Source organism: Pezoporus flaviventris, unplaced genomic scaffold, assembly GCF_033815535.1.
Source record: "Pezoporus flaviventris isolate CSIRO_AGI_PZ_B2104156 unplaced genomic scaffold, CSIRO_AGI_Pfla_v1 ptg000010l, whole genome shotgun sequence".
NCBI lineage: Eukaryota > Metazoa > Chordata > Aves > Psittaciformes > Psittacidae > Pezoporus > Pezoporus flaviventris.
Window position 1 is genome coordinate 4,459,397 of NW_026892558.1, and position 14,077 is coordinate 4,473,473.

The following is a 14,077-nucleotide window of genomic DNA, read 5'->3' on the forward strand; positions in this document are numbered from 1 at the left end:
CTACTAAGAAGTGGTTCTGCACTGAAGGTAATATATCCGTTTCTGTTTAATTACAACTGAACTACTGCCACATGCAGCATTAGAAGATATAGCCTCACTGGAATAAAAAGGGATCAGATGCAAGATTCTCTTTGGGTTCTATTTATTAGCCTTGGTTCTGCAACATCTCAAAGGGAAGTGGGCTCATCACTCAGCAGGCTTATCATTTCTGTACTGAAGTTTGCAGAAGGCTTAGTGTAAACTGTTGTATAGCAATGACAATTTCTGTTTCCAAATAAGTATCAACATAATGTGTGTTACATCAAGTCATCTGAAATCTGAAAAAATAAATCTGAAGAGGGAGTTTTTACAAGGGTGTGTGAAGACAAGATAAGGGGAAATGTCTCTAAGATGAAAGAGGATAAATTTAGATTAGATATAAGCAAAATTTCTTTACTATAAGGGTGGTTGCCCAGGGAAGCTGTGGCTGCCCCATCCCTGGCAGAGTTCAAGGCCAGGACAGGGCCTTAAGCAACCTGGTCTAGTGGAAGGTGTTTCTGCTCATGGCAGGGGGTTGAAACTGGGTGAACTCTGAGGTCCCTTCCAACCCAAGCCTTCTACAATTTCATGGTTTTATGATGTCTTAAGAGGAACAGCTTCCTATTTTGCAGCTGACATAAGGAGCAGTAAAAAACTACTCTGACACTGATTGTTCAAAAAGATACATGTCTTAGATGAAGGAGAGTAAATCAAGACTGTCCTGAAGCAAGTCTATTTCAGACCTAGAGGAGTCTGATGTTTTTCCTTATTCCAGTCACCTTTGTCTCTGTGATAGGCTCTGCCTCCTGGTAAGACGTTAGTGCTCTATGCTAGCAAAGTGCCAAGGATAACTGGGCTGAAAACCTGGACACAAATGGTGGAATTCAAGTGCAGATTTGCACATCTAAACATCAGTGTCTAGATCCCTATTACAGTCAACAGAAACCAAGTCAATATGGTGCTCTGAGAACTACCCAGCCCACTTGAGTGCCAACAGCTTGGAAGTCAGCTAAACAGCTCTTGACACTATGTGTAGAAGGTCTGCATTGACTACAGCATGATCTTCATTATCAAACTCACATGTAGATATCTGGTTGTTAATATCTCCATGCAGTTGGGTAACTATATGAGCTAATTTACACCCCAGTTTCTGTTTATGTCCTCTCTCAGTAATCTTACCAAAGCTGTTTGTCTTCCTGGAACCCAGGACATAATATGGGAAACAATCCAAAAAGCTATGCATATGCCTAATATATATTTGTATAAACAGATTAAATGATTAAATAGCTTTGCTCATGGCCTTCAGCTTTTGAAAAGAGGTTAAATCCCCATGATCACCAGATAAATCTTGGATTATATATCAGGCTGCAGAACAAAGTGTCTCATACCTAAGATTCTACGTAGAATACTTGGAAAAAAACAAAATATACTTAAAGGATTGACAGGTCTTCTCTGTGAATCTAAAGGCCACTCTGAGCACCTGTGGGTTTGTGCAAAAGTAATCAATCTCAGTGCCTACATGGGATCCACATAGCTGTTGGGTTGCCTCAACTCACAGAACAAAATTGTATTCCTATACAATTTAGTCTGCCAAGGTATTTTACATATTAGTCGAGGTAACAGTATACGCCATCAGTCTTCAGTTTTCTACTGTGTTTATAAGTTACCACATTTGTACCCCAAACTAACTGTATCAGCAGTTTTCCACTGTGCTTTATTGGCATTGTGTATTTTAATGGCTGGTTCTGCTAATGAGATTTAGAAGTTTTATATTAAGAGCACACAGAACAGAAATCATTAACTAGAAGAAGGTTTTTTTCCTAACATATTAATAAAATTACATGCTAATAAAATAGAAATGTGATTTCAGTAGTTGTTAATACAAATTGATTTTCATGTTAATGATTCCAGGGGTTTATGCTAGGAACAAAACTTAAGAGTCAGAGTAACCATGCTGAGAAGAAAGTGCAAATCACTGGTATTCCTGCTTGAACACAGGAATAAAAAAGGGCAGTGGTCCTTACCATGGGGCAATGGTGACCTTACCTTTGGACATGTTTCTATACTTTCCTACATTTTACAATTTGTTCAATCAATATCACCTCTTGCAAGGAGGCAAAGCAGAAATTCTGCTCACTGCTTGTGGCCATTACCCTCATAAGTGCTTTCCTGAAGGAGTGAAGGAGATAATACCAATGTCCTGGCCTCTTCCTGAAAGAGGTGACTGACCTACTACACAGCTTCATGATGTGTCTGTTATATGACTTATTTCTCTGTTTATTGTTGGAAATTGGTCAACATCGGTATATTTCTGAAGCATTACTGAAATACTATACCAGCATATGTCCTTTCATGTAGATGTAACAGATACTTGAAAATTTCTGATGGGAATATTTTCACCAGAAACTGTTGATTCAATTAATTCAAAGTATTTTGAGGGAGCATGTTGGATTTGTCAATAATTTTTATGGGAATTTATTTAAGTATATAATTTTACCAAAGAATTCAATAGTTCAGAATGTATTGGGTCACACAGGCCTGAAATTTCTATTTCATGTTCATGTTTAGAAATTCCTTTTTTTAGACCTGTTGTGGTTTAAGCCCGGGCCATAAATCAGAACCACGCAGTCTAGTCCGCACCCCTTTCTTTCCCCCACTCCCGGAGGGATGGGAAGGAGAATTGAAAGAATGTAACTCCCACAGGTTGAGATAAGAACAGTCCAGTAACTAAGGTATAACACTACTGCCAATAATAATGATAAAGGAAATAACAAGGGAAGAGAATACAATACCAACCGCTGATTGATAGCTAGCCCAACCGAGCAGTGATCTAGCCCTTCCAGATAACTCTCAGTTTACATCCTGGGCATGACATGCTGTGGTATGGAATACCTCTTTGGCTAGTTTGGGTCAGGTGTCCTGTCTCTGCTTCCTCCCAGCTTCCCCTCCTCCCTGGCAGAGCATGAGGCTCATAAAGTCCTTGGTCAGCCTAAACATTTGAGCAGTAACTAAAAACATCAGTCTTATCAGTGGTGCTCCCAGGCTGAAAGTCAAAAACACAGCACTGCACCAGCTACTAAGAAGGAGAAAAAATGACTGCTACTGCCGAACCCAGGACAAGACCATATTAACAATATGGGACCTTCAAGCACTCCAGCTTTTAAAAAGAGCATTTCAAATCACTCCTAAGATATGTTCTATTTGTCATCAATTCACCAGTCAAGGCTACATCTTTATGGCTCAAGCCCATCCTACAAGATATTTGAGATGCCTAGATCAGCTGTTCATCTGACTGCTCTGTCTCTGAAGACAATGAAAAAATACAGGTGCCATAGGAGAGTGTTTCAAAGTTTAGGCTAGCTATGTTGGAAACTGGACTAGACGTTGATCAAGAGTTAAAAAGTAGGACAGATTAATCCATGTGAGTATATTGAAATCTATGGCTAGACTGTGCCTAGCCAAAATGCCTGTGTATCTTTAAAGATGTATCAGAGTTTATGACCAGTCTTTTCATAATATGAACTATTCATAAACGTACTTCCTGAAACTTTCATTTGGACTAGACAGTAATCATTATAGACAAATATATGTTCCAGCAAGTGTATTCACTTAAAAATAAGATAAATAGCTTATTTTTCTCTCAGGAAAAGCTTTTAATTCAAGGTTCTTTCTTTTCTTTTAAAGAAAGTGGGACTGGATCACTTCTATGCCTACAAATGATCTTTCCATTTGCAGTTGGAGAGCTCTGAAATTTCTTCCTCCTTAACACTGGTCTATATGACAACTGGGGAATAGGTGATATCATGGCTTATAGGATACAATTCAGGAAGCTTAGGTCAAAAAATGACTATGTTGAAGGTATGTATGAAAGTATTATATTGTATGCTTCCTCTGTCTTAGAACTATCTTCTCCACATTTATCAAAAGACTGAAATGCTCTTCCTTTTCCTCTTTGTTCCTCTGTTTGGATTTGATTTCACTTAGGAACAAGGTCTGCTTTTTACCACATAACACAAAAATTAGTAGTGTCTAGACACACAAAACAATAACACATTTTGAAATGGTCATTTAAAAAAAATAAAAGTACTGTGGATTATATATACACAGGTTATTAAGAGGTTGGTAAGGAAATATCTCTCTTACACCCTGAAAATACTATTTTATCATCTTTTTTTGTGGTTCTGTGAAACATGTCTTGGTGCTTTGAAAACTGCTGCCAGAAGTCCACTATTTCCTTGAATCTACTTCCATCTGTTGGCAAAAGTATAGATTGCACTTAGGAACACTGAAATCTCATAATACAAATATTTGGTTTAGGTTTCCTGAGAAAATAGACAAAGAGAAGAAACCTGAACACCTGGCATGATTCAGATTTCTCTCATAAGCTGTTAAATGTCCTTATGGTAAACTCTTAAGCCTTTTAAAATTCTTTATTTAACTATTAAAACAAAACAAGCAAGCTATCATACAGACTCCCCATGCATAAAGAAGGTCTTGCACAATTTAAAGTTGCCTTTTTTTTCCTCTAAGTACATCTGCTGGTCTAATGAAAAGCTATTATCCAGTTCCAGAAGCCTTGCACCCCTTATTTCTTAAAATCACCACAGATGTAGGGCAATCTTGCTGTAAGCTGTTATGAAACATTCCTTTCTGCTGGCTCAGTTTTAGGCAAGAAGCTTTCATTTCTTAAAACAAACATACCTTACGTATAGGTTTATGGGTATTACTATAACAAAGTATTTTGCATATTTTTCCTATTTTGGTGCCAGTCAATCAAAAAAAAAAAAAAAAAAAAAAGATTTACTTTATATTAAATAGCTTGCAATGATTAGCACTGTCTGATGAAGCATGGCAAGGGGCTTGGAACTAAATGATCTTAAGGTCTTTTCCAACCCTAACTATTCTATGATTCCATGATTCTGTAACTGACAATCCAGCTGTTAGCATCAGAAACTCCTGATTTTGCTTCAGTATCAGTTTGCCTTATAGTTTTAATATTGTCTTCTTTAGGAAGACTTCTTGTTATGCAGAGTTGTTACATACTGCAAAACAATATTACTGTTTGAGGCCTGAGTGAAACTCCAGACTTGTCACTGTGGTACATCTTATGCTTTCAGAAACAATACTTAGATACTCAGGCCTCAGTCTCTTCATTCCAACTTTATTTGTTTTGGTGCTGCTATGATTCTATGATACTATGATCTCCTTTTGGTACTTCACTCTTGTAGATATAAGCAAACAATTTCAAAATACTGTTGTTTCCTTGTATGCAGAATTTCAGTGCTAGATATTTTCTTCACATTCTCAATCTTGCTCAAGCTCTCTTGCAACCTTCCCTCCCCTCTCTCCCCTCCACCCCAATCGTCTTTGCTAATACCTTCCTTGTCTGAAGTACTTATGTAGGTCTTGGTAGTGCTTGGTAAGGTCATCCATGCCTTAAAAAGATCATAACCAAATTGGGAAAAAAGAAGCAAATAAGCAGATAATGTCACTTTAACAAGATCACCAATAGAGACAGACACACTACTTATTAATATTTTTAATAACCACAGTTGTTTTGAATCCTTGATCTGCCATATGTGCGATACTTGCTGCTCAAGGACAGCAATCTTCTTGTCATGGCCAAGTGTAACAATCCAGGAAGACTTTTTCACAGGAGAACTAACAGTAACCTGTAGTTAGAATCCCAATCTATGGATGCTGATTCTTTACCCATCCTTTATGCAATACCAGGGAAGAGCAATATTTCGTTCTGTTTCTAAAGCTGTTTTCCTTTAAACACAAGGAAGAAGACAGCCTCAGAGCTGTATACATGCTTTTGACTAGTGCTGTGAACTTTTTCCCTAAATTTCATCAAGTCCTAATAAATTTTGTGTTTCCTATGAAAATAAAACAAAAGTAATTGCTGTCTAATTTAAGAAATGTAAAATATGATCATTCTGAAACATAGCGCATAACATTTTGTGTCATCAGACTTGCAAATAGGTTGTAATTTAGAAAACAAACAAACAGAAAAAATTTGGTGTATTTCCAAATTTTCTTGGAAAGAGGAGACCAGTGATCTCTGGATCACACTTCAAATTATTTTCCTTAGTGAATTATTATGTGATTATTTAGAGATGATTAGTTGATGGCTGGTGTTGCTGATTATTTTCCTCTTTTGGAGGGTAAAAAAGCTTAGAGCTGGTGTTGCTATTTTTTTGTTTTGCTAAGTCTAAGATGTATCTTTAAAAAAAAAAAAAAGAGTTTTTTTTGTAGTGTTCTGAGATTGTATCTGCTGTCGTGATTTAAATGCCACTGATGACTGCCAGCTGTCCAATGTGAAACAAAAGTGTTAGCAGGTCTGCCAGAAGAAAGAAAAGTTCTGTTCTGTGAAATGATGAGATTCAAGCTTACAGAATTTGCTTTTTCTGTCTACCAAAGAGAACAGAATTGTCTCATGCCTACCAGAACTGGTTCAGTTTCCTCTGTTCAGAAACACTGACTTAAATCTCAATTTTTTTTTTCCATTCATAGAAATGCTGTGAGGAATTTTGTTGCAAAGATAATACTTGATCTTGACAAAAAGGACTTTTCCATGGATAGATGTTTTGGGACTTATATTGACACTGTATGAATTAATACAGCTGAAATTAGTTGGCACTACTGGTATTCATAACCTCAGAGGATTTACCACAAAATTATTTCTGTATTCTGACCTTTGAGAAGATTTTGAGAGGGCAGGGATCAATCCCAGGATAAAATACATTAGAGGAAGACTGAAGCTGTGTGGACTGTGATAACACTGTTATTTCCAAAGTTTTCAGTCTCTTCAACTGGAACTCTTAGACGTGTCAGCTTAAATGGTCTGTAAATACCAAGTGGCAAAGTGGTCCAAGCTTTAATCCATCTTTCTAATCCACAGCTAGTGAATATGGCTGATAGGTAGCACACAGGAGACAACAGCCTTGAAACATTTGATTTTTATCTCAGACTCTTTTTATTCCCCAAAGTTCTATGTTCTCAATATGTTTTACCCTATGTATGCAAGCTTTACAGACAAAATATAACCTTTCCTGTCTATCTGCTTACATTCCTGGTCCAAATTATTAGCAGACCTTACAACCAGAGAAGTAATGTTGCTAAACAGACCCAGCTGGAGTCTTCTTTGAGTCAAAAGTTTATAGGTATGGAGAACTGTTATTTATCATATCTGAACAAAAGTTTAAAGAAGGCAGGGAAATGTAGGTAATCAAAAGATAAGAGGGATAAAGAGTTCAGGCTGACCTCTGTGCATCTTACTACTGAAGACACATTCTGAGAAATACGAGAGGCCATGAAATACAAAGACATGTTGGTGCTACTGGTTTATCATAAATTGAAAGACTGAACACAAGATTCTGTTTTATACAAAATAATCCCCAAACCCTAGCTCAGACCTTTGTCCAGTCTCTAAATCAAAGCCACCTTGATCTAAATCAAAGGTACCCAAGAATTAATTTTCTCATTTGTTTTTAGCTCTCAACACAACAGCAGCTTGCATGTAGTCTTTTCTTTGTGTACCTTCTTCCAGGGTAAGAGCTTATTACCATTTTGACAAGGTGCTTTCTTAAGCCAACATCATTTCAACTTTTTAGCTGAGTGAAGATTAGGACAATTCTTTGCTAGTGATGGATGCAGGATCTAGCTTCAAGGACAGCTTGCGGCTTTTGGATCACAGCAGTCCTTCCCACTTTTTCTGAGATTGTGAGAAATGAAAAGCAACCTTTTTTATGCCTTATTGGAATGTTGATTTGATTATTTCACCTGCACCAATTTCTTAACTAAGGCCTAAATCATTTATTCCCCTATTCCCTGAACACTTGTATAGAAACATGCAAGATTTCTGTTTCTCACATTCCCCTGTACTATGAATCTCCCTGAAGATTCCAATCTCCTTGCTTATATGTTGTGACAAACCCTCTATGAAAACAGCCAAGATGTGGAGATCTTCTCTGCTTATTCATCCTTAGATGCTACTGATGCATAACAGCTTATATCACAGAAAAAATGTATTTCAGTATCCCTTTCAGCAGCTTAGTGGATACTGAGCTCACCTATGTCTTTTGTCAAATTCAAGTCCTATGTAATGTCACTCCTCAGATTCAGAAGGGCTCTGTAAAGTTGATTGCCACCTGTTACACAGAAGAAAGAAGGGCAGGGAGGAGAAGAGTGGATTGCAAGTCTCTGTTAGTCCTTACTTTTGCAGAAAGTTCAAGCAGTTAATAAAATGAATGAAGAAATACGTTAGTAAGTTCTCAGAAAAAGGAAAAAAGTCTACTAAACTTGTATATTCTTAGCTAGTCATGAACCACAAAGGGATTCCACCCAGCACAGTGGTCTCTTGTTTTGGGACCTCTTGGAGAATTTCACCGGGAACTCCAATAGATACCATGTATTGAAGCTCTGGAAAGTCAGAGTTCAGTTTTCACTGGTGATGAGAACAGTGTGGAATGATGAACAGTGTAAAATGATGCTGAAGCTGTGAAGTTAGATAGTTCAAGATCCATTTTTGCTCATGTTGGTAGGACTCTCTTGTGCCACCCAGACCATTTCCCATTCTCTGTAGCTTAAACCACCTTAAGGAAATGATAGCCATACATGTAGCATTGACTGTTTTCTGGAAGTTTAAAGTTGCCACTGATATATTTCAGTTGTACCTTCTTCACAAAGAAGAGGTAGATATGTTATAAATGCTCTGGAGTTTGCAGAAGTGGAAGAGAAGTCCTCCTTTGACTTCAGTCCCCAGAGGCAGAAACAGAATTAAGGCAGCAGCCGCTGCAGAAGCTTGTCTATGCTTTGTTCTATTATGGAGATTTTTGAAGCATATGGGATGAATTTATTTTAATGAAAACTCACTGTATCAGAAGCCCTGATAAATATGGCACAGCTAGAACAGGATTGAGTGTTCCTAACAAATGCTTAGATGGTAATTCTTTTTTGAACTTGCAGGATGAAAAGATCTTCTGTGGCTGGGAAGTTGTGTGGGTGGCAGGACAGAACCAGATGTTTGCAAACCCTCACTGATGTTTTCCCTCTATATTTTTATTAAAACGGAAGCTGAAATAGCACACAGTCTGAAAGTTTGGGCATGGAACTTTAACAGTTTCATGGATAGGTTGAGCAACACTTGTCTGACATACCTTGTGAAACTATAGAAAGCTTTAATTAATTAAAACCAATGGATTCCCTCGGGATCTCTAATACTTTAGAAGAATACAACTGAATAGTACTCTTGGAGTTTCCTCTTTTCTTATCTTTATCATTAGTATTCTCTTCTCTTATCATTATTCCCAGTGATGAAAAATACAAAATACAAAGAGAACTTAACAATAAGGTATTTTTCTATCTGGGGATTTATTCCTTTTCTGTGCCATGAACTGTATTGGTAATGAGCACAATGTAATATGTCTATAGATAGGAAAACTATTGTATTTATTGTAGGAATCACTAAGAGAAAGTGTATGGTCTGAGTTACATGAGAAATCAGGTGCTTTATACATGTACATGTGATTACTGAATTTAAATGTTTGTGGTTTATTATGCAACTCATAGTTAATTTTGAAAATTAACTATGTTTTTCCTTTTTTCTGAAACAGGAAACAGGTGTGTTAAAATGAGGCACAGCAAGTTACTTACTCAATCAGAGCTGATAGTAAGAGTAGAATTTTTAATAATCCTTTTTTTTTTTACAAAATTTTAAATTATTAGGTGACCTGACTTACGTTTTAAAATAAATAAAATATTTCATTTCATCTAGGGCTAATGTTTCGCATTTCATTTTCAAACTTAATGGTAATGAATTAAAAATAGTAGTTTAATTTCTAAGGCTATGTAAATTGAACGGATAATCAGAATATTTTGCTTAAATATGCATGTCAAAGCAAAATCAAGGTTTTTTTAAAAAATTTAAAAAAAAAATTTTTTGCCTAGAAGATTTCAGCAGAAAAGATGTTTATTTCATAAACATTTTGATCAACTAAAATATGCACTTCTATGTTTTTATTTTTTGGTAATAATGTTTTGGACAACAACAGAAAGTGCCTGCTTTCAGAAATAAACCTTTTATTTTCCTAATTTGTGGACAGATAGTGGATTTCATGTGTGCTCTGCTCTATACTTCTCTTTTAAACGAATTGGCTTTAGTTTTCTTCTCTTACAGTGTTCAGTAAGTACCAATATTCATCTCAGGTTTTTCCTCTTGCTCTGATTAAGGCAGAAGCCCTTAGGAAAGACTGTAGGTGTCAGAGTTCTGAAGGAAATGCCTGCAGACTTGGATGAGACATGCAGCCACCTGCAGACAGAGCTGACACATGCATGGAAGGATTTTTCCTTCCCTTTTTAATCACAGCATCTTTTGCAGTGTCTTTTGCCACATTGGCTGTCCTCATCTTTCATGTTCACCTTCCTTTATTTATAAGATCAGAGATAAAAGCACACACCTTAGAGTCCTTGCCATTGTGTTCAATGGGAACAGGAGTAAATCTTTCTCTTTGCACTTCAGTTTATTTCATAGACTAGTTAGATCTTCCATCCTGGAGATGTTAATAGATTGCTACAGATTTTTAAGAGAGACACTATAATGCTTTATTAGAAAGCATCCAGGACAAGGATGAATAGCTGTAATTCACTCACTTGTCATTATTACACAGAAAATTGTTCACCTACCTTGGACCATTCATCCAGTTCCTCCAATAGCAACCAAACTTCAAAGGATACCACAGGCATACAGAAATTTATCCTGCTGTTTGTGAAGTATTCAGGAGCACATCAGCATTGAAAACTATTTTGGAAATGGGACAAAAGAATCCATTGGAAAGCAAGGCTCAGCAGAAAGGCTCTTTATAAAATTCAGAAAAACTTTTTAAAACATTACAAAATAATAACTTTCGAAAAGTCCTTATCTATCTGTAGCAAAACCACACAAATGCTCCAAAAATCTGACTATATTAGACAACTATTTACTGATGTTACTCTCTGTAACATCTGTAAACACATGGAAAAGATGCACAAAGCTGGCATCATCATGTGCCCTGCCCTGTCATTGTCAGAATATGCCTAATACAGACCAGGTGAGAGATATAGCAAAAGCAGCTGGGCTATTTATAGCTTTTATGTTAATTTGGTTGGAAACAAGGATTGAAATGTGTACTCAGATGAAGAAGACATGACTTCCTAAGCTTATGTCTTACCCACTAAGCTACAAGCTGGTGAAACTCCCCAAAAACTTCTATACAAGTGAATTAAATGTCCTGTTTTTATTCAGATAGTGAGTAAAAGGAAGTATAACCCTTAATTTCACTGGCTTATCAACAAAAGGAGACCCTGGGTTATGTATTCACTTATTGATTAAATTGTCCTCAAAGAAAACACATGTAGATGACAGGCAGCAAAACTGGAACCGAGATATCTCTTCTTGCCCTGGGGCACCCACTGCTATTCTGGAAAAGATATATTCACTCTCTCCTCATCAGTCTTGTTAAGACAGACCTAGACCCCTTAATTAAGTCCCTGAACACAAAAGTGAGATGAACAGCAACAAAATTCCCAGAGCAGAGGCTGCTGAGAAGTCAGTAGAGAGCGTCAAACATAGACCTGTCAGCCAGCTCAGGCACCTTGTCAGTCTGGGTCAGAGCTGGAGAAATGACACTCACATTTAGGGATTTAAGCTATTTGACCACAGACACCCGGAGCAATTTTATGGTCTTTTAATAGGAAAAACTACTGTCTTTATACACCTTGCTGGACTCTGAGCCCCAGGCACAGTTCCATTTGCTTTGGCAGCTGACTGCATTCTTTTAATTGCTTTTGGCTGGCTTCCAGTTCCTTGTCCTACAGGTGGTGGTTTTTTGAGAGCACCCCTTTCTGAGGGTTTGCCCTTCTGAGTAAACCATTTAGATTCCTAAGGTACAAGAAAGGCACCCTATATGTCACGTACAGAAGCTCCGCAAGTGTCACTATTTTTCTGCCAACCCTGTTAAGATGGTTCAACTTTCTTTAAAATGCTAATGAAAAAAAAAAACGAAAGAAAAAAAGAAAAAGGCACTTCTGTGTGGCATTTTGAGTGTCTTGATCAATCTTACAAATTGCTCCTATCTATCTGGTACTTTTTGTTGAAATATTTTGTTGCCAGATTGAGCTGAATTGTCTCAGAAATGGGATCCCAGCAGAGGCAGGCCGACAGTAAGAGGGATCTTATGTCAGGAAGCAGGACTATTCCTTTTAGGTCAGTCTTGGTACTGGTAAAAAGTCAGAGAATAGAAACTAATTTTTTTTAGGGATGTATATGAGTTTTCCTTTTATTGGAAAACTTATAATAATCCTATTATAGACTTAAGAAAGACAAGAAAGGAAAAATATTTGATAAAGGGCAACTGTTATAGCTTGTTCATAGAGCTGCTTTTAGCCTTTAAGGAAATACAGTGTTAAGTTTTAATCCTATATAAGCATAGCTGATATAAGTTGGGTGAAAATATATCATGCTTAAGCTTACTGAACAGTATTATAATGAGACATTTGGAAAGCCGGATATAAAATACGGTGCAAGGGTAAAGTTTGATGAGGAATTTGTCTGATGGGGCTTTGAACAACCTGATCTTCTAGAAGGGGTTGGAAGGGGGTTGTAACTGGATGAGCTTTAAGGTCCGTTTCAACCTAAACCCGTCAGCAATTATATATTTATTTTCACTCAGGTGATATTTCTAGAGATGACATTTGTCCTGCTTCTTTCAGGTGAGGTTCAGACAAACATGGAACAAAAATCTCTTTAGTTTTTGAAAAGAGGCTATGTTGACTGCCTCCTTACTTTTGCTTAAGTAAAACAGTAGCCTCCTATAGTAATTTCAAGAACTAATTGGAAAGGGCCATACCTAACTTCAATGTGATGTCAAGGCCAGCCAAACACTGAGTAGATGTGTAGAGTCTTCCCTACAGATCTTTAACAACAATACCAGCTCCTGGTTTCCTCCAGCTTTAATCTGTCATAATTTAAAAGAGTAGAAAGATTAGAGCCTCCACTCTTCAATGGTTTATGTGTGAGTAAACTGCAGAGCCTGGCCTCAATTAGAGAGTGACTTAGAGCAAGAAAAGCCCTTCATTTGTTAATTATTATTAGCCAGATATCAAGTAACATTATTGTCCCCTGGAAATTCCAGGCTACAAAGGCCATTGCAACTACTTTTTGTGGGAAGTGAAGGCGAACAGTTTGGGAATGAGCTCTGAGGCCTTGGTGCTTGACAAGCGCTGGGGTGGTGATTTGGGGTGTTGAAGGACAGGGAAGGTCGAAGAGCAAACCTTGGGGAGATGGGCCAGGATGTAGTTGTGGCGGGAATCTCAGTTGGAGGCCAGAAGATGTGGGGATTGTGAGAGTGTCTGCATCATTCTGATTGGACCATTTACCTGGAGAGTTTCACAGTGGCCAATGGGATTGAATGTTGTATGTATGTGCAGGTTGGGAAAGTACCGAACAAGGGAATAAAAAGTGCTTGGTGGTAATAAAAGAGGATTTGAGTCTCTGCATCAGCTTGAGTCCATGTCATGAAGTGCCACAAATGGCACCCACCACATGGAGCATGAAAACTGACTAGCTGTCAATCCTGTGGTGTGGCTCAGCCAAACTGCTTGCTGAATGTAAACAAAGGTGTACATGGAGAGGAAACTAATTCAAACTGTGCATATTGCTTCTTGCAGGATGGGGGTAAGCGACTGAGAATTATGGGATCTGCTTTAACAAAAGAGCAGGGAAATGTTCTAGAAGTTTTTGCTATGATTCCTAAGCTGTATGGGAAAAAAGTTGACAAGGAAGAACTGAAACATATTCTTCTCTGGGCATCAAAAGTTGAGCCTTCTATTAATTCCACTAATATTTATACCCCAATGATTTGGGACAAAATTGGTGTTAATTTGTGGGACTGTACTACAGACAATGATAAAGTTGCCTCCACTTTATTGAGCCCGTGGTGAATTATTTCTGAAACTTTAAAATGTCACACTGACTCACAAGCACAGGGGGCAGAAGTGGCATGTTTGGCTCCATCACCAC